The sequence below is a fragment of the Hyperolius riggenbachi genome, chromosome 8, assembly GCF_040937935.1.
Source record: "Hyperolius riggenbachi isolate aHypRig1 chromosome 8, aHypRig1.pri, whole genome shotgun sequence".
Classification (NCBI taxonomy): Eukaryota; Metazoa; Chordata; class Amphibia; order Anura; family Hyperoliidae; genus Hyperolius; species Hyperolius riggenbachi.
Window position 1 is genome coordinate 243,803,527 of NC_090653.1, and position 20,654 is coordinate 243,824,180.

The 20,654-nt window shown below is 45.6% G+C and overlaps 1 long non-coding RNA gene across 4 annotated transcripts in view; it reads left to right on the forward strand.

Moving 5' to 3' along the window:
- Window positions 1–20,654, forward strand: part of LOC137527704 (uncharacterized) — a 667,489-nt gene that overhangs the window by 269,648 nt on the left and 377,187 nt on the right. Inside the window, exon 5 of one of the 4 annotated variants that reach the window (XR_011023199.1) lies at window positions 15,930–16,071. The exons of the other annotated variants lie outside the window; for them this stretch is intronic. This is a non-coding gene — a long non-coding RNA (uncharacterized lncRNA). Of the gene's footprint in view, window positions 1–15,929; window positions 16,072–20,654 lie in introns of those variants that run through there. 4 annotated transcript variants of the gene reach the window in all.

The window sequence follows — 20,654 nt, forward strand, 5'->3', positions numbered from 1 at the left end:
ATTTTGGCCCTTCAAAGTGTTAAATATGTTATTTGAATCAAATATTGAAAATTCTGCTCTGTTTTGAAAACTCTGAATAATAATGTTAACATGTGTATAGTGCTGTTCTCCTGTCAGACTTAAAGTGCTTAAAGAGACTCGGTTACTTTAAAAAGTGCCCCTGGGGGGTATTAACCTCAGGAGGAAGAAGCTTCTGGATCCTAACAAGGCTTCCCTTGTCCTCCTCCGTCCCACGGTGGTCTTGCTGTGCCCCTCCTAAGCCACAGCCAACAATTTGTCAGGCCACGGCTAGCTGTGGCGCAGTAGCGCCAGCATTATTTACCTTCCCCGGCTCCAGAGCAGACGCAGTAGCAGCTCTTGGCTCGGGATCAGGCGGAAATAGCCAATCCCAGTCGGGCCATTCTACTGCGCAGGAGCAAGTCAAGTTGAGGTCTAATTGACAACATTTGTCAATGACATGCTCTGTCAGAATGAAGATGGATGAGATGGGCGCTGGGTGAAATACGTATAGTCCTGACGTCTTCGGGAAAGAGGTGACCCCCCTTGAGGACAGGTGAGTATTAAACCCTGTGACACCGCCCCCCACCCAGTCCTCAATCATTCAGACAGAACCTGTTATTTGTTATTTGGTCTCAAGTACTGTTTAAAGAGATCCTGAGAGAAATACAACATAAGGATTTAGACTTACAAGGGGCTTCCTCCAGCCCCCCCTGTAGGCAGTGGTCTCTCTTGGGTTTCCATCTGGTCCCATCCTTTGCTGTCACCCCCGTTAGTCGGAGACAACTGCGAATGGTTGGCCTAGGCACACGCCTCCCTCCTTGTGTCCTTGTTTGCGCTCTCATGGCTGGGAGCATTCTGCATCTGCACTGTTAGTTAGGGCTTGTAACTGGGCAGACTCAGAACACTCCCGGCCAAGGAAGCATGTGCAGTAGTTCCTGATTGGCTCAGTCAGAGAGAGACTTTACCATGGAAGACAGCAGAGGAGCGGACAGACGCCAAGGGAGCCCACAGCTTACAGGGGGCTGGAGGAAGCTCTAGGTAAGTATAAATCATTATGTTCTATTCCTCTCAGGTTTTCTTTAAGATCAGCAACTATTAAAGGCACACTCAGTAGGCCATAGGCCACACTAGAGCATTAGGGAATCTTATCCAAGGACTCCTTGCTGAATAGGTAACTGGCTTCAGCCAAGATATGAACCCTGGTTTCCTGTGCCAAAGGTGGTGTTTTTAACCAGTACAATATCCAGCGAATAGTGTAGGACTGTGGTACAAACACAACACAGCTTTATGCACCAGTGTGTTTACATGCATGCACTAGATTTTCATGACCTGAATCAATCGTGCTAGATCCATTCAGATGAGAATATAGTGTGAGTTCAGGTGTCCCCCCAACATCGTGTTCGTGTTCTGGTCCATATTTGACCATTATCCTGCAGTAGCGCAAGATTTCACATCTGTTTTTTTGTCCCCCCAACATTGCTGGCTTCCCCTTCTCCAGTTCACAAACTTACAGTCTATTCAGCCAACTGGTATTGTAGTTTTTTTTTGCTGCAAGCAGCAATGGTACCCCCCCGGCTCGCCTCTCATCCATACAGTCCATGTAAACAAAACTGTCACCCAGAATGATCACACAAAATCCTTCAGTTGACATTTGTCACAAATGTGTACGTAGCGTAAGACAGGAACGTGTAAAGTCTAATGATCTGGCATCCAAACACAAGTGAAGCAGTGTGGTATATACAGACTAGCGTACTGAGGAATGTAAACATTCAGACAGTGGGAAAACCAACAGTTCCTAAGTAAGAACATCGCCCAACTGTGCAGGTCAAGCCTGGGCACACTTTCTGCAGCTCAAGGAGAAATTACAAGGATCCGGTGTACATTCTGGATAGAGAAGAAAACTGGAAAAGTCCCAAACTCAAACAACTGTCCTTAAACAGGGGATGGGCCTTGAACACCATTTATCATCAACACCAGATGCTGTTTTACATCTTTTTTCAATCATTGTAAAAACAATCAGGGCCGGTTCAAGTAACAATTGGGCCCTAGGGCAGAATTAGCCTGGGGGCCCCCCAACAGACACCCACCCGACCAAAAAGTGTCATTTGGGGCCTTTTGTTGCAGCCAAATTTCCCTTCTTGGCCCCCGAGCTGGCTGCTGACCCTCCCCCAATCACCTCCCAACTTAACTGTGCTCCCTGGGGCCCTGCAGAGTCTATGTCAGTGTAGTGTCTCACTTGCCCACCAGCACAGATGAGACACTACACTGCCAAAGACTCTGCAGAGTCCCTGGGGAGCAACAGTTAAGGTGGGGGAGGGACACCTTGGGGGCCCCTACAGACTCTGGGGCCCTGGGGCAATTGCCCATTTTTTCCTATGGTAGCTCCGGCCCTGAAAACAATATACACCTTCAGCCAGATAACTTGACTCCTTCATAGTGTGTTCCAGTTAAAGTAGACTATGCTTGAAGTAAGTGAATACTGTATATGACAAGTTATAGGTGGCGCTTGTGGATCCCAACCTACCAAACAAGTACAGGGGACACAATCTTCCCGTACTGGCCTGCTGCTTCACACTATGTTGGGGTACCCCTAACCCCAGCCATACACAAATACTATCAACAAATAATGTGTGGAGTGCTGGCACTTGCTGTAAAACGTAATATCTCTTTATTTAAGGATCAGTTAAATTGAATTTGCATAAAGATCACATATATCGTACAATTTTCCATCCACTCACACACCCATCCAACCTGAGAGTATGCTGATGAGCCCAAAAAAACTGTTATATATATATAGGTGCACCTTAAAAAATCAAAAGATCAAAAAGCCATAAAATCAGGATAAAAAATCAAGAAATTCAAAAATATATAAAAAACTTCCCAAGCTTTACTACAGAGCGGCCTAGAGTCTCAGCTTCTTACTATTGCACAAATCCAACTCTTATTTCTAAGGTTAACAGACAGATGGTATACACTTATCTACTCGCAATAAAATCTGTTGAATGTCAAAACGGCTAACTTGCTCTATTAAATAGCATGCAGCCTATATGCTTACAGACAGGAAGATGTATTCCTCAGTCCACGTCTTTAGGTTATGGCGAATGGCAAGATCCGTCCAAGGTTCCCACGGCCGTTGTCCAAAGGGAAGAGGGGAACTAGGGCTGGTATCTCCGTTCACACCCACCCGCCGTAAGATTAAAGCCAGGCGGGGATAGCGGGTCCCGCTCAGAATACCGCTCCTCACTCCTCGTAATCCGCGGCAGCCTCCCACAGTACTTCCTGGATCAGAATTCAGGCCAGAGACGTCACTTCCGTGCGTCTCACTACTTCTTCCCTGCGTTCCAGCACGCACCAGACTCTCAGTGTTTGTACTGGTCCTGCTTAGGAAACCTCAGTTGAATACTGTATATGAGTATACAATTGTTTATTTTGTTTATTTTTCTTACAATTATAAATTATTTAGTCAGTGTTTGTCCATTGTAAGATCTTTCCTTACCCTGATTTACATTAAGAAATTGATCCCAGGCGGTGACCTCTTTACTGCTGGCAGGTGATCTCTGTGAAATATTTGTTTACTGGGAGTTCTGAAGCCAGTAAAAAATGTACCTGGTCTTCAAGAATGCTCTGGGAGGAGAATTCTGCATAGCTAAACAGCCTAGGCTAAGGATCACTGGGAGGGCGGAGTTGCATAACACTGTACAGCACTATATAGATTCAGGAAGTGTTTCTGATGCTGAAACCAGGAAAAGCAACATAAAAGTGGATATCCTGAATAATTAACTGCATTCTACTATATATCACTAAGATGGCTATTTCATTTAATTTGCATTAGATCAGATTGGATGAAGTTGCACCAAGTACGCTATATGCCCATTTAATGTGACTTGCTACTGTTCATTTTCCTCTCATAACCCAAAAGCATACTGGCAGCTTCACTGACTGATACCATCCCCAGCATGTGTCCATGCTTGAAAACAGCAGTAGTATTAGATTGCAAGCTCTTCTGGGGACAGAAGGCTTATATACACAATCGGTGTACTCTGCAAAGGGCTGCAGAACTTGTGGGCATTATAATGTATTTTCAAACCAGCAGAGGTGCTTGCATTTATTTTTTCCATCATGGGCCATACTTTGGCATTGGCCTTTTTTTTTTTTTGTGTGAGCCAGTAGATTGGAAGAGCAAAGGCCACGTCCACACCGATGTCAGTGCCAGGAAAGGCAGCTGTCTCCTGTGATTTAATAGGAGAGAGCGTGTGTGTATGCCGTATACAGGAGCGGGAGAGAGGGGGCCAATATGAATTGGCCTCAGCCTCGCGTGAGCTGGAGCATGATTAGGATCTCCTAAGCTCTCAGCTGCGCTCTGTTGCTGGTAGCTGGGGCTCGGGAGATGGTCTCCATAGCAACCGCTGCCACTCACTCCCCATCTCGGATGCAAATTAGTTACAATTTTATTAGTGTGTAGAATTTCAAGAGACTGTAGTGTGTCTCCGTTGGAAACAGCCTCTCAAAATGCGTCGCAGGAATACACATTGCTAGCGCGGTTGACTAACGACTAGTAAGGATGAGGATTGCTACGAGTAACTGTGACCACAGTGATTTTGTTAGTAAAGTTTAAAAAAGGCACAGAGAGAGCATGCTAGGCTTCAAAGCCCGACTCACAATTCCCCCGAGAAGCCTTCCATGACCTTTAGAAATTTGCTTTATTGCTCAGTCGACTTTTCTAGCGAAAATTAGATTGCGAGCCACCTAGGTCAAAAATTATCCTAGTTCAGTGCACTCCAAAATATTACACAAACTATTGTTGAAAACCAAATGCGTATTGATTGCACGGTGCTATTGTTTAATAGGAATAGGTCTCTTTGCTAAATGTCTTTTATGGCATCGCTCATGGAGGGCCTCGTGTGAGCTACTTGCTGTTAATTTACATAAAACAGATTCATAGTAAGGAAAAGATTAGGTATTATTATTTCTGAATAAGGAGATTTAAATTGCTTACCCTGCGATAAACAGTCTGTGGTTAGTCTGTGCCTCTCGGATTTACAAGCCCTACTCCATAGAGCCAAATTAATCCATGCCATGCACTGATGAGGATCAAACAATCCGAAACAGTCTGTATGCATGTTGGATTATTATGGCTCTGTACATATTAACAAGCTGACTGTCAGGGACTCACCTCGGGGATCCCGCGAAGCTGCCGCCTCCGCTGGTCTCCATGCGGGCTCCAGCACTTCCGGGTTCGCGCCGTCCTCTCGCGCGCACAACAACCCCGGCATCCATGGCAACAGGGGTGTGCGCGCGCAGCTAGGGAATGAGCGGGGACGGACGCATAGAGTCAAGCGTCCGTCCTATACGCTCAGAAGACGTATCACATAGTCAGCTGACATTATCAGTCAGCTGACAAGACAGAGGGCTCCTGTTGGTTGTGTCAGCTGGTATTACAGCTGACACTTAGGCAGGGATCATGCTGCATTTTGATTGGTTGTGGTGTGAGTGGCCGGCCACTGATTGGTTGAGTGAGATATTTAAACCTGACTTCCTCTCCAACACATTGCCCGTGATAGCTTGTGTCTTGCTTGCTGGGTGTGATTCTGCTGTGGATTTTCTGTGTACCGATTAAGCTTGGATATCGACTTCTCTTTGATTGCCGCCTGACCTGACCCTTGCCTGAATATCGACCATTCTGTGATTGCTGCCTGAACTGAACCTTGCCTGGATATCACTACTCTTGATCGCCGCCTGTACCGACCTCTGCCTGGACTCTGACCGTGTAACCGTTTGTTCCTTTTGTACCTCGATATTTCTGATCTACCGTGTATGACCTTAGATTGTTCTGGACTGTGTTTAACTTCCTGTTGGATCTAGAGGATTATTTGCTCACCCTGCATTCAGCCCCAATACTTTGCACACTAAAGGCCTGGGTGTAACCGAAGTCGGGCAGGTGTTGTCTCCTCACCTCCTGTTCAAGCGGGGACGCGCCACATAGGGTGAAGCGTGTGGTGATAGATTGGGGCATTGGGGCTGATTTGTGAGTAGATATTCTGACAGGTCTTACATTATCACGGGCCACTCCCCAAAAATCAGCTATGAACGTTGACGGGGAACGTTCTCAAATGGAGCTCCTCTGTGAACTGGTGGCTCAGCTCAGAATTTCAGTGGAAGAGGTTCAGAAAAATTATTCACAAATCCAGGAACAACTACGCGCTCCAGGCACTCCTCCCACTCCACTTTTGGCGGCTGCAGCCGTATCCGCTCCTGTTCCACCCCCACCAGTTGAGCCTGCCCCTGCACAGGCTCAACCTCTTGATCATCAAGTACCGGAACCCCGACTCCCCTTACCAGAGAGGTTTTCTGGGGATCGTTCAAAATTCAGACTTTTTCGGAGTGCGTGTTTCTTGCATTTTTCACTGCTCCCCAGAACCTATGCCAGTGAAAGTACTCGAGTGGGAGCAATTATTTCTTTATTACAGGGAGAACCTCAGGCCTGGGCGCTCCGGCTAGTTGAGCAGCAACATCCAGCTCTTGCTAGTACCACTACACTCTTTGAGGCCTTAGCTGAACTCTATGAGGACCCCGGCAAAGGAGCTTCAGCCGAAACTGCTCTTCAGGCTCTCCGTCAAGGCAGGCGACCGGTGGAAGAATACGTGACTGAATTTCGCCACTGGTCCGGAGACACAGCATGGAATGATGCAGCTTTGAAACATCAGTTCAGGTTGGGACTTTCAGAGCAATTAAAGGATGAATTGGCCAGGGTAGGAGTTCCTGGTACGTTGAAGGATTTGATTCAACTCTCCATCCAGATTGATCGACGTCTCAGGGAGAGACGCCAGGAAAGGGACTCATCCTTTAAACCAGCCTGGTCGTTATCAGTTCCTCCAGTTCCTGTTCCAGTAGCTGTTCCCTCCTCGCCCACTTCTGATGAACCTGAACCCATGCAGTTGGGTGTTTCTAGACTGTCTGTGATCGAGAAAGCTAGAAGGAGGAAGGAGGGATTATGTCTCTATTGTGGGGGCCCGGGGCATTATGCTCAGAACTGTCCTGTTAAAAGGAAGAAACAGGAAAACTCCAGCGCTTAGGTGAGGCCGAGGAAACTCACCTAGGCGATCAGGTATTTCCTCTTAAATATGACCGAGTATTATTACCTATTGATATTGTCCGAGGTGGCAAGAGTTACCAAGGTCAAGCATTTGTTGATTGTGGAGCTGCAGGTAACTTCATGGATCTAGCTTTGGCACAGGAGCTTGGTGTTCCTGTTTCTGTTTGTTCTGAAAGATTGAATGTGACAGCCATTGATGACACTCCACTGCAAGCTGGCCAGCCAATTTCTGTCACCTCTGACATTTCTGTAAAAATTGGTGCACTACATTCTGAAATACTGAAATTTTATGTCTTGAATATTCCCTCTAGTCCCATCATCTTGGGGTTACCATGGTTAAGATTGCATAATCCTATTATTGACTGGCAGTCAGGTCAATTGATTAAATGGTCTTCATATTGCAATAATAATTGTCTCACACGTTTATGTCTAGGGGCCACGTGTGTGGAGGAAAAATTACCAGAAGTTTACCATGAATTTATTGATGTTTTTTCCCCTCAGGCCGCTGACAAATTACCTCCACACAGGTCTTATGATTGTCCTATTGACCTTTTTCCAGGAACCATGCCACCTAGGGGAAGGTTGTATAGCCTTTCAGGGCCTGAAGACAGGGCAATGAAAGACTATATTAAAGAAAACCTGGGCAAAGGGTTCATACGCCCCTCCTCATCCCCTGCGGGTGCTGGGTTTTTCTTTGTCGAAAAGAAGGATGGTGGGTTGAGGCCTTGTATTGATTATAGGGGTTTAAACAAAATTACTGTAAAAAACCGCTACCCTTTGCCGTTAATTGAGGATCTTTTTGCCCAGGTAGCCGGGGCTAAGGTATTTTCTAAATTAGACCTCAGAGGTGCTTATAATCTGATAAGGATCAGACAGGGGGATGAATGGAAAACGGCCTTTAATACCAAGGATGGACACTACGAGTATTTGGTAATGCCGTTTGGGTTATGTAATGCCCCAGCTGTGTTCCAAGATTTCATCAATGATGTATTTCGTGATTATTTAGGACGTTTTCTGGTAGTGTATTTGGATGACATCTTAATTTTTTCCTCTTCTCTAGATGAACATCGTGAACATGTTAAGAGGGTGTTACAGAAACTCAGGGAAAATTGTTTATACGCTAAATTGGAGAAATGCGAATTTGAGATTCAAGAAGTATCCTTTCTAGGTTATGTGATGTCTAGTTCTGGTCTAGCCATGGACCCTGCCAAGCTCTCAGCAGTATTAAACTGGCCCCAACCCACTAATCTGAAGTCCTTGCAACGCTTCCTTGGGTTTGCTAATTTTTATAGAAAGTTTATTAAAAAATTTTCCCTCAAGGTGGCCCCATTGACGGATCTCACTAAAAAAGGTGCAGATCCCTCCAATTGGACCTCTGGAGCACTAACAGCTTTTAAAGAATTAAAGGAAACCTTTTGTTCTGCCCCAGTTCTGACCCATCCTGATGTTCAAAGACCGTTTGTTTTGGAGGTAGACGCCTCAGAATTGGGGGTGGGGGCAGTACCTTCTCAATACACTGGTTCTCCTGAATGTCTCCACCCATGTGCCTTTTTCTCTAGAAAATTTTCTTCCGCTGAGCGGAATTATGACATTGGTAACAGAGAGCTCTTGGGGGTTAAACTAGCGTTTGAGGAGTGGAGACATTGGTTAGAGGGAGCCCTTCATCCTGTCACAGTTTTTACAGATCATAAAAACCTTGAATACATTGAGAACGCTAAAAGACTTAATCCGCGACAAGCTCGATGGGCTTTGTTCTTTTCGCGTTTTAATTTTACTATAACGTATAAACCTGGGTCAAAAAATGTGAAGGCGGATGCTCTATCCCGTAGTTTTGGGATTCCGGAGCCGCAGGCTAGGTCCCCTGAAACCATCATTCCTAAACAATATATCATTGCGGCCATTAATCTGTCCCCAGACCTCTCAGAAAAGTTGAAGTTTGCTCAAAGGAGGGTTCCACCAGGGAAACCAATTGATTGTCTGTTTGTTCCCCCTCACCTCAGGTTGCAGGTCCTGCAACAATTGCATGAGTCTAAAACCACAGGTCATCCAGGCGAGAAGAAGACACTTAATCTCTTAAAAAGACTGGTGTGGTGGCCTTCCTTGAGCAGGGACGTGTGTTCGTATGTTAAATCTTGTTCTGTTTGTGCCCGCAGTAAAGTTTTACGTACCAGTCCTCAAGGCACCCTCATGCCTTTACCTGTTCCACTAAGACCATGGACACATATTTCCATGGATTTTATTGTAGATCTGCCCAGTTCTCAGGGTAATACTGCTGTATGGGTTGTAGTGGACAGATTTAGCAAAATGTGTAATTTCATACCAATGCCAAAATTACCATCCGCTAAAGAATTCGCTCAACTTTTTATTTGCAACATTTTTAAATTACATGGGATCCCTGAAAATATTGTATCTGACAGGGGGGTTCAATTTGTGTCACGGTTTTGGAAGGCCTTCTGTAATTGTCTAGGAATTTCGTTGTCATTCTCTTCAGGGTACCACCCAGAAACTAATGGACAGACAGAAAGGACCAATCAGAATTTAGAGCAAATTCTGCGATGTTTCGTAGCCAACTGTCAGGAGACTTGGTCTGATTACCTGTCCTTTGCTGAATTTGCCATCAATAATGCTGGAAATGCTTCCACTAAAATGTCTCCTTTTCAGATTGTTACTGGGTTGCATCCAAAATTTTGCTCACTGTCTCCAACTTCCTCTGATCTTCCCGACCTCGACAATTGGGTTGCTCACATGGAGTTGGTTTGGAAACAGGTTCAGGAGAACTTAAAGGTAGCAGGGCAACGACAAAAGTCATTTGCTGACCGTCATCGGTCTCCTGAACCACAGTTTGTGCCTGGGGATATGGTTTGGGTGTCTACTCGAAACATTTCTCTTAGACAACCATCTACCAAATTAGGACCTAAATTTATTGGTCCCTATCCAATATCTCAAAAAATCAATGACGTGACTTATAGAGTCAAGATGCCGAATTCCCTCAGGGGGGTAGATTCATTTCATGTCTCGTTACTGAAATCTGCCGTTAATTGTGATCAATCTGTTACTCCCCCAGATCCTGTGATGGTCAATGGTGAAATTGAATATGAGGTAGAGAAAATCTTAGATTCACGTATTGTAAAAAAGTCACTACAGTTTCTGATTGATTGGAAGGGTTATGGTCCAGAGGAAAGGTCATGGGTTCCTGCTAGACAGGTTCATGCTGATCAAATAATTAAAGAATTTTATGACAAATTTCCTTTCAAACCCCGATTAGAGTGTCCGGGGGCCACTCCTCGGGGGGGGGGGGGGGATTTGTCAGGGACTCACCTCGGGGATCCCGCGATGCTGCCGCCTCCGCTGGTCTCCATGCGGGCTCCAGCACTTCCGGGTTCGCGCCGTCCTCTCGCGCGCACAACAACCCCGGCATCCATGGCAACAGGGGTGTGCGCGCGCAGCTAGGGAATGAGCGGGGACGGACGCATAGAGTCAAGCGTCCGTCCTATACGCTCAGAAGACGTATCACATAGTCAGCTGACATTATCAGTCAGCTGACAAGACAGAGGGCTCCTGTTGGTTGTGTCAGCTGGTATTACAGCTGACACTTAGGCAGGGATCATGCTGCATTTTGATTGGTTGTGGTGTGAGTGGCCGGCCACTGATTGGTTGAGTGAGATATTTAAACCTGACTTCCTCTCCAACACATTGCCCGTGATAGCTTGTGTCTTGCTTGCTGGGTGTGATTCTGCTGTGGATTTTCTGTGTACCGATTAAGCTTGGATATCGACTTCTCTTTGATTGCCGCCTGACCTGACCCTTGCCTGAATATCGACCATTCTGTGATTGCTGCCTGAACTGAACCTTGCCTGGATATCACTACTCTTGATCGCCGCCTGTACCGACCTCTGCCTGGACTCTGACCGTGTAACCGTTTGTTCCTTTTGTACCTCGATATTTCTGATCTACCGTGTATGACCTTAGATTGTTCTGGACTGTGTTTAACTTCCTGTTGGATCTAGAGGATTATTTGCTCACCCTGCATTCAGCCCCAATACTTTGCACACTAAAGGCCTGGGTGTAACCGAAGTCGGGCAGGTGTTGTCTCCTCACCTCCTGTTCAAGCGGGGACGCGCCACATAGGGTGAAGCGTGTGGTGATAGATTGGGGCATTGGGGCTGATTTGTGAGTAGATATTCTGACAGGTCTTACACTGACACATCATTGCATTCCAGCGGTTCTGGAGGTGTGTTTAGCTTCTAAGGGTACAATGGTTAATTTGCATATATTCAGCAGTGGTGCCTGGGAGACATCTTGAGCTCACTCCAACCTGAATTATCGCAAATTCTTTCTGTTTTAGGAAAGCAAACTTTTGTTTTTCTTAACATCTTAGTAAGGGGGCTTTTAGGACCATTGTAGTCCCTTACACACTCCAATGAGTTCTGGGTCACCATGAGCTTGCTGGTTAGTCTGTGCCTCTCGGATTTACAAGCCCTACTCCATAGAGCCAAATTAATCCATGCCATGCACTGATGAGGATCAAACAATCCGAAACAGTCTGTATGCATGTTGGATTATTATGGCTCTGTACATTTTAACAAGCTGACACATCATTGCAATCCAGCGGTTCTGGAGGTGTGTTTAGCTTCTAGGGTACAATGGTTAATTTGCATATATTCAGCAGTGGTGCCTGGGAGACATCTTGAGCTCACTCCAACCTGAATTATCGCAAATTCTTTCTGTTTTAGGAAAGCAAACTTTTGTTTTTATAAACAGATAATGTAGCCTCCTTGGCATTCTGATTAGTTTTGGGTTTTAGGGTCTAACAGTGCAGTGGTACATTTTTTTCCACTTTGAGACCCTAAAATTAAAAACTAATCACACTACAGAAATCCCTCACCTCCCCAGAATCGAGATCAGCACTGCATTTCTTCCTCCTGTCCTCTGGGGCGGCGCTCTATCTCTATGTCGTCATGCTACAAACCGCAATCTTATGCAAGAGGTCGAAAGCCTCAGACAGAGGAGACTGTCCAAATCCTGGGGAGATGAGTTTTGAATGTTGCTCCACTGTGCTCTCTGCAATAACCTGCCCAGAAGACGCAAGGGGCCTCGTGGGTGGAGACATTTTCCTCCCTGTTCTGAGAGCCTGACAACTAAGGACACGGAGAGAAACAACTTTCAGTTCTCTGCACAATTGTTCTTATGTCTGCATCCGCTCAGCCATTCATAACGAACCATACAAAGATTTGTAGACAGTCCCTATTCAGTGTGCAGCAGGGTCTTGTGTACAGCGGCCTGCCCCAACCTCTACCCCTCCCCATGTGCTCTGTACTGTGCTGGGGAAGTCTGCAGAGCCAGTTCTGCTCTATCAGAGATGGACAGAGTGAATGTAATAAGCTTAGGCGGGAAGCACACTCATCTGTCACTTTTCTGTATATATTTTCTGCACACCATTTGTGTCTGTGTGTGTGAAAACATGCACGTTTTATCAATGTAATTGATAGAGAAAATGTGTGCAATGCTTCACTGCTGTCAGTTTTTTTCTGCATGGGGAAAACATATTCAAGTGTGCACTAGCCAATTGAATAACATTGGTTCTCAGTTTGCCTGTGCAGAAAGCAAGGGGGGGGGGGGCGCCATCCAAAATTTTGCAGCGGGGCCCACAGATTTCTAGTTACGCCCCTGGCAGCTTCCATTACATATCTTATGATAGACATCAGGAGCCGCCAGGTGAGTGGCTACACTAAGGCTGCTTTCACGGTGGGACGTTACAGGCGCACGTTAGAGCAGCCTGTAATGCACCCCAACGCACAGCAATAAAAAATCTATGGGCTTGTTCACAGTGCCCACGTTGCGTTACATTGTAACGCAGCACGTCTACATAACGTACTGCATGCAGTACTTTACACGCGGCTAAGCCGCGTTAGACTGTTTGCACATGCTCAGTAGGGTTTTTTTTTTTCATTTTATGGGCGGAGAGGAGGCGGGGAGAGGCCGCTACGTAGCCAGGCACATGGCTACTTATTATTCACTGCACTTGCAGTGTTTACATCCTGGAGCGGCCGCGGATTGGGTGGCGGGACCACGTGATGCGGAGAGCTCCGCTCACGTGGTCTCCGCAGTGCCTCCGACAGAGCAGGCGCACCAAGAGCTGCTTGTAACGCGGCTCTTAGTAGCGTCCTGCTCCAACACCACCAGGCGTTGCATTAGGGGCACGTTATGTGCCCTATAACGTCCCCTAAACGCAACGTCCTGGTGTGTAAGTAGCCTGAAGAAGAAGTGAAGAGGACCTGTCCGCTGCTGGAACTAGGCACAGTATGAAACTCAGCTGCAGCTGCTCTGCCCCCCAGGAATGGGCAACCTTAGCCTCAGCAGGTTATTGTTATGCCCATGATGGGTTTGAAATGTATTTTTCAAGAGAGGAATATATATTAATCACCTCCCAAATACAGCAATTTGTTTTCAGCAATACAATTCTCGCTATTTCTAAAAGACAAACCTTACTGATAACAAGTCACATAAAATAAGGCTTGTGATTGAGCAGTGATTTGGGGAGGGGGTGTCACTGTCTTGGCTTGAAGACATAAAATATAAATATAGTTTTGGATGGAAAGTTGACTGGAGGGATAGGGAATCGTTAGCGTAAAATGAACCTAAGGTGAAAACAAACTGATGATATAAACAATTGTATCTATCCTTCTACTCCTCAAAATGACATTTTCCTAGATACCCTATGGTTTTATTTTATATTTAAACATTTACAAAGTGAATGTTTTGTTCTCTCTGCTCAGTTGCAGCCTATTAATATGTTTTGCACTGTACATACACATATTTATCTCATCATGTCACGTGTTGCCTCGGGTACACTTTAAAGAAGAACACCGGATACCTCTGTTGGTACTTCATAGTTTCTTTACATTTACAAATAAAATTCCTGACAGCATTAAGAAAACCTGCCTCATCTCAGGTCTCTCATTTTTTCCTATGGAACTGAATGCTTAGCAGCCGTTAAATCTGAAAGGCAGACTTGATGGCAAGTTTGCAGAGGGCATTCCCTCAGGAGAAGGCTGTGTTATGTAAACAGCAATGCATTGGAATACAACCTTTTGCAGTTCAAAAGGTCACATGACACAACGTCCTCCTGGGAGAATGACTCCTGCTCACTGTTGAAATCAAAGCAGTGGTTGACCCACTGAATCTGAAAAGGCTGCATCTCTGACAGCAGTGGGAGATTTGGGGCAATTTTTTTTTTTCTCTTTGTGATGCCATCTTAGTGTTAATAGGGGTAGATTACATTGAAACCCAAATGAATTGCTCAAAGCTCCTTCCAGTAAACCTAAAGGTGCCCACACACCATACAATTTTTTAAATATCTGTTCAAGTTAAGAATTGCAATCAATTTTTCTGACTGATTGTAACATTTCAAAAATATGACCAATTTACCACACACAAATGTTCAATTTTTCCCCAATTATGATAGAAATGATTGGAAATTCTGAGAAAATTGCTTGGGTGTGTATATTAATAAATTGACAATCTAACACACACCATACAATCTTTAGAGAAATTGAAGAAAAATATATGGCATTCCGGATAGATACAAATCGAGAAACCGGGAAATCCGATCAGATTTTTCAGTCGAATGAAAAAAAAAGCTTTCGATTTTCTGTAAAATCGGATCATTTTATTGTATCGTGTGTGGCCACCCTTAGACCAATGCAGCACAAGGATGTATACTTACCTAGGGCTTCCTCCAGCTCCCTGTAGACTGTGGGCTCCCTCGGTGTCCGACTGGTCCATCTATTCTACCGACATCAGCCTGGTAGTCGGGGACTGCTGCGCATGCACATTCCTGGCCACGCACCTTCTTGGTCGTGCTCCCGTAGCCGGGAGCGCTCTGCGCCTGCACAGTTAGTTAAGGCTTGAAACTGTGCATGTGCAGTAGTCCCTGACTGGCTAAGTCAGGGACTTTATGGGAGGTGACTGTGGGAGAACGGACAGGAATGGATGGACACTGAGAGGGCCCATGGACTACAGGGGGCTGGAGGAAGCTCCAGGTATGTATAAATCCTTATGTTTCATTGGTCTCAGGTACAATTTAGTCACTTTTTACACAGTGTCCAATAAGGGTGAGGCTGCATTATATGCAGGCTAATCACTCTCTCTGCTTTACCTATTGTGAAAAGAGAGACTGTAAAGAGCACTGACAAGTCTTTTTGCATCTGTGCTTCCTGATACTGGAGTACAACCACCACAGCATAGCTTTGTTCTCTGTCTACTCACCTGACCATACCAGCTGCCTCTGCATTGAAGAAACGCTGCTGTTGGGAGGTAGGTTATTGTATTCATGTGCCCAAAGCACATGGCCGGATTTACCATAAGGCACTGTAGGCACGTGCCTACAGGCACCTGATGATGGAGGGGTGGTTCCTTCCCCTAGCGCCTCCTTCCTTCCCTGTGCAGAGTCCTGAGTGGAGTGTAAATAAGAGGTTACTCCACCTGCTCTCTGCATTCCACTGATGAGATCTCCCTTTAGTCCGGGGCACCACTAGCTACTTAATACTGAGGTTACCTCTGGCTACCTAATGCTAAGAGACACCTGTAGCTACCTATGACAGGTAAGGGAGAAGTGACAGCTGGGCCAGCCAGCACACTTTTAGGTTCATGGAGGGCGAAGTTTAGGGTGCCAGGACATCTGTGCCTATTGGCTCCAGTGATGTAACTCCGAGCCTGCCACAGCATCTCCAAGCCCTGCCTCTTCTATCTGCTCTGCTTCTCCAAACTAGGCTCCATTTTAAACTCGGGAGATCTCTAAAATTCTTATTGTGCGCTCCCATTATTTCTTTTCTAGACTACTTCAACAGCCTACCCTCCTGTCCTTGTCTCATATCAAACTCTCACCTCTGCAATTAGTTGTGAATGCTGCCACAAGACTCAACCTCCATCCACGCTTCATCCGCTGTCTCTTTCTGCCAACTCCTTCGTTGGGTTCCTGTCCACTTGACAATAAAGTTTAAACTATTATGCTTTGCAGTGCCTTGAGATCACTTAATGGCTCATCTCCTGCCAATATAGTACTGATTATTGCCTGGCACCTGCTGGAAATTTAAGTAGGTGCTGACTGGTGTTTTTAGCAAGTGCAGACTGTTGCTTTGCAGGTGTTGTTTAGCACAGGTAGCCGCTTTTAGTGGGCGCTGACTGGTTCTTTTGGATTGGATGGCAGACTCTCATGAGAATGCAAAGGAAAGCTTGTCAGTCATTTGAAAACAACATGGGGCAGTGACCTCCACTGTTTACCTATTCCTTTAGATTGTAACCTTGCATGGGCAGAATGTTTGTTTACTGAGAATTCTATGCACAGAGGGAGATATTGCTTGCTTGGCAGTTGGAAAAAGCCATCATTTCCCACAATGCAACAAGGTTCACTAACAGCAAACTGTCAGGACGGGACCATGGTCATGTCATCACACTGTGGGAGAAGTTTCAGCACAATTTCACTCCCCTGTCCATCTCTAGACTAACCACCAGGAGTTTGCCAAGTTTACTGGGTATGGGGGGGGCGGGGGGGGGGGGGATGGTTTGGGATAATGATAACACATGCTCATTAAGTTGCAAAAAAATGGAATTGTTTAGAGGAATATATGAAAAAGGAACCATAACTGTATTACATGCAAATTGACTAGTATGTCAGGAGTCAGAAACCCCAGGCAGTAAGGTAGTCAGCATTTTTATAGTCTACATAGGAAGAAAAAGGTATCAAAAACTTAACAATTTTAAAAACATATAAAAAGGAGGAAGAAGGTGGACTTAGGCCCTGTTCATATTACCAAGCGCAGATGGCCGTGCGTTCAGAAGGCAACACGTAGGAACGCACGCCATCTGCGTTTGTAAGCGTTGCATGGCTGATACCCATTCACTGTAGTGAATGGGTCAGCAGCACATTTCATGAAAAAATGCATGCAGCATGCGTTTGCGGACCGCACTGGTCCGGAACGCATGCAGTGTGAACATCAGACAGTGCAGTCTATGCACTTCCAATGTCGTGCGTGTCTGCCTCCTGCACCCGTTGCCGAAATCCGGATGCCAACGCGTGCAGTGTGAAGAGGGCCTTAAATGAAAAGATCAGAAACTGCAACAGGCAAACATTTTTTTAGGCTCTACAGGCAACACCTTTTGTGGGTCTGTAAGTCCGCTTCATCAGGTCACAAAAAAGAGCCCAGTGGCAGATAATGATAAAGCCAAGCCAGGGCTGGATCATCCACAAGGCAACCTAGGCAAGTGCCTGGGGCATAGTGGATGTCAAGGGGCCTGGATGCCACCTTCTTTGACCCCTCTTCTACCTCAGCTGACCAGAACGGCTATATTGAGGAGTCAAAGCTACTACCATGCCTCAGGCCCCATTTTGTCTTCATCTATCTCTGGACCAAGCTTGTTTGCGTTCTTTTTGGATCCTTGAGTTAGCACAGAGCTGAAGTGTGATAAAATGATACCGTTAAAGGGAACCTGAGACGCGGCCCCCGCGATAAAATATACATACCTGGGGCTTTCTCCAGCCCCCTCCGGCCTGATCGCTCACACAGCGTCCTCCTCTCCCTCTCCTTTTGTGCGCTCCAGCCGTGTTCACGTTGTCTGGAGCGTTCTGCACTCCTGGCGAGACAGGGGAGCTCGCCTGGCCGGACTGCACATGCGTCGACTGGCCCCAACTGACGGATTTTCCGGGGCCAATTGCAGGCGAACAGAGAGGGAGAAGAGGATGGCGAGGGAGCGATCAGGCCGGAGGGGGCTGGAGGAGACCCCAGGTATGTATACTTTATTGCAGGGGCCCCCGTCTCTGGTACATTTTAAATAATTCAGCAAAGGAGATTTCCCAGGCAAGTTATATTTTACAGCTAGATCAGGTTCAGAGATGACTACAAACGCCTATATCTGACTGTCTCTCTTTAATGTTTTTTTAATTTATTTTTTTTATTTGAGATTATAAACAGATCTTGACGATCTGTTTATAAAGAGTTATTTTCAAATGTTCCTTGTTTAGAACTTCTGACACCCAGGTGCCACATCCAAGGGCTTTTTCAAAGCAAGTAGAGAAGTGATCGATTTATTACCTGAGGGATTCAGGAGCTGTGCTCCCCGTATTCTGAGTAAGGTCCTTGGCCTTCTGCTAGGGAACTATTACATTGATGTTCTGTTCCCTAGAGCCTTGTAGACTGATTTACAATTTCAGACACCTTGTTTTGTTTTCAAGGTGCGCTTTTTCTGTTTGCCAACAGGCACTACAACTGTAAAAGCATCTTCTAGTTTCTAAAAAAAATTCATGGCATTGGACCGTCCCTGCAAAAGTCACCCCATTGTAAGTAAATAGTGAAGGGTTTAAATCAGGGGTGCCCAAACTTTTTAGGCCAAGGGCCATATCTCCATTCTGGAGAGTGCTGGGGGCCAAACTAGTGAAATGAAACACAGCTCTTGCTGATTGCCGTTTGGTACGCTATGCCTGTGATATTTTGTCAAATAATTATTTCCACGGAAATAACACATATACTGTGTGCAGTTAGCATGTCGCTTTCAATATGCAGGCATAGAGCTACTGCCACAGTGGCAGCTGCTAATCAGTGGATGATACTGCTGCTGGCATGGTGGCAGCTGCCAATCAGTCGCCGTTACTGCTTTCGGCGGTTGCGGCCCCGCGGACCCTCACCTCCCCCGGCCAGGCCAGCTGCACACACATGCGTCAGCTGCGTAGCTGACGACGCACTGTGTTGCTATGCGGCGGGCGACGGAGGGACAACGAGTGCTGCATGCGTGACGTCACATGGTGAGCGGGGAGTGGCACAAACAATGGGTTCAGCATCGCTGGGATCGGGTTTTTTCGTCTAGCAGATCGATCGCGGGGTTGGGGCGTCGGGGGGCGTTGGTTGTCGTATACTCATGACTGATTGTTGGCTGAGGTGGTCGTTATCGGCTGCCTCAGCCGACTTAAGTCAGGCATGTGCATGAGGCTTTAGAGAGGGACATTGCACTGTGACTACGATAGAGATTAGATAGTGACCTCCTCTGAAAGTCAGTCACTTACATGACTTTGTCCTGTGCAAAGCACTACAGCAGATGTCAGTGCTATGTAAGTACGTAATAATAGTTACGGAAAAGCACAGTAAGTATAGGAAAAAGTCTACATATGTGTAGATTAGGGTAGTAAGTCTCTTTATGAAAACCAACCACCATTTAGTTCAACGGGGCTCAGAATATTTGGTATATAAAATGAGCTGTGATAGATGACCTTACCTCATGCTTGACCTACCCTGACCTTTAACTTCCTAGATTGGTAGAAAACTACTTTCCCACTTTCTTCTATTGCCAACTTTCACCCACTTCAGATTGTAAACTCCCATCCCCTCCTTTCTCTGGTCTTTGCAGAAATGTACTGGTGGCACACCTGCTCATTTATGAGGAATCAGCAGTTATAATAAGCACATGGGAGATTCAAAAAGCCAAAAAAACGGAAGCAATGAAAAAAAAAGGAGTCATCTGCTTGGTTATTTTGTAAATCAGAATTGTCCAAATCACAAAACAGCAGAATTAAAGCAGACCTGAACTTTTCACAGGAGGCAAGGAAAAAACAGAGAAATCTACCCTGTGTGTGTTTAAAGAGAATCTGTACTGTCCGATTTGTACTATAAAAAACATACCTATCAAGTCACTGTGATCTCCTAGATCCCTCTTTGCTATTTCCGCAGCTCCCTGTCGTGATCCTGGCTTTTAATCGCCAGTTTTAGGCGATTAAACAAAAAACATGGCCGCTAACCAGGAAGTGATGTTTGTGTGTGTGTGTATATATATATATATATATATATATATATATATATATATATAATGTTACAGTATACTACAATTTTTTATTACATAGTGAACTCCATGGGAATCTCCCTTCCCCCTCAGACAAGCTGAAATTGAGAGCAGAGAGCTGTCTGTGACTAATAAGCAAAGCACACACACAGAGCCTGCAGGGGGCTTGGAGGGGGCTTGCATAACTTCTCGCTATCACATCAGAGGCAGTGCATTCCTCTCTGGCTCGACAAAGCTTGACAAAGAAAAGAAGACAGTACAACTAGAAAAGGCTGCAGTAATCCAGACCACATTAGAACAGGTATAGGAACTTATAGGATAGAGAAAATAAGGCAGAAATTTTGTTACAGAGTCTCTTTAAAGAAAACAGCCTGCCTAATTCTCCATTTACAACATTAAGCTCTGCCAAATTCTGAGCTTATATGCAAACACAGGAGGTTAACCCTTTCTGTGCTCCCAGCAAACTACACTGCAGCCTCTCTGAAGGAGCTCTATAAGCTGTAACAAGGAAATGTTTCTTCTTTAAAGGTTATTATGCTGTTGCTTATCTTTTAGAGCAGAGAGGAAATTCTGAGTTCAGGTACTCTTTACGAAACCTTTCCTGGGTAAAACAGTCCACTTTGTGTGTCTTTATGATGCTTATTTAGCTTTTTCAATACTTGTAATATCTATTGTGAAAATTAACTCAGATGGGTGGTTAGATCAGCAAACCATTTACTCCTCCCCAGAGGTAAAT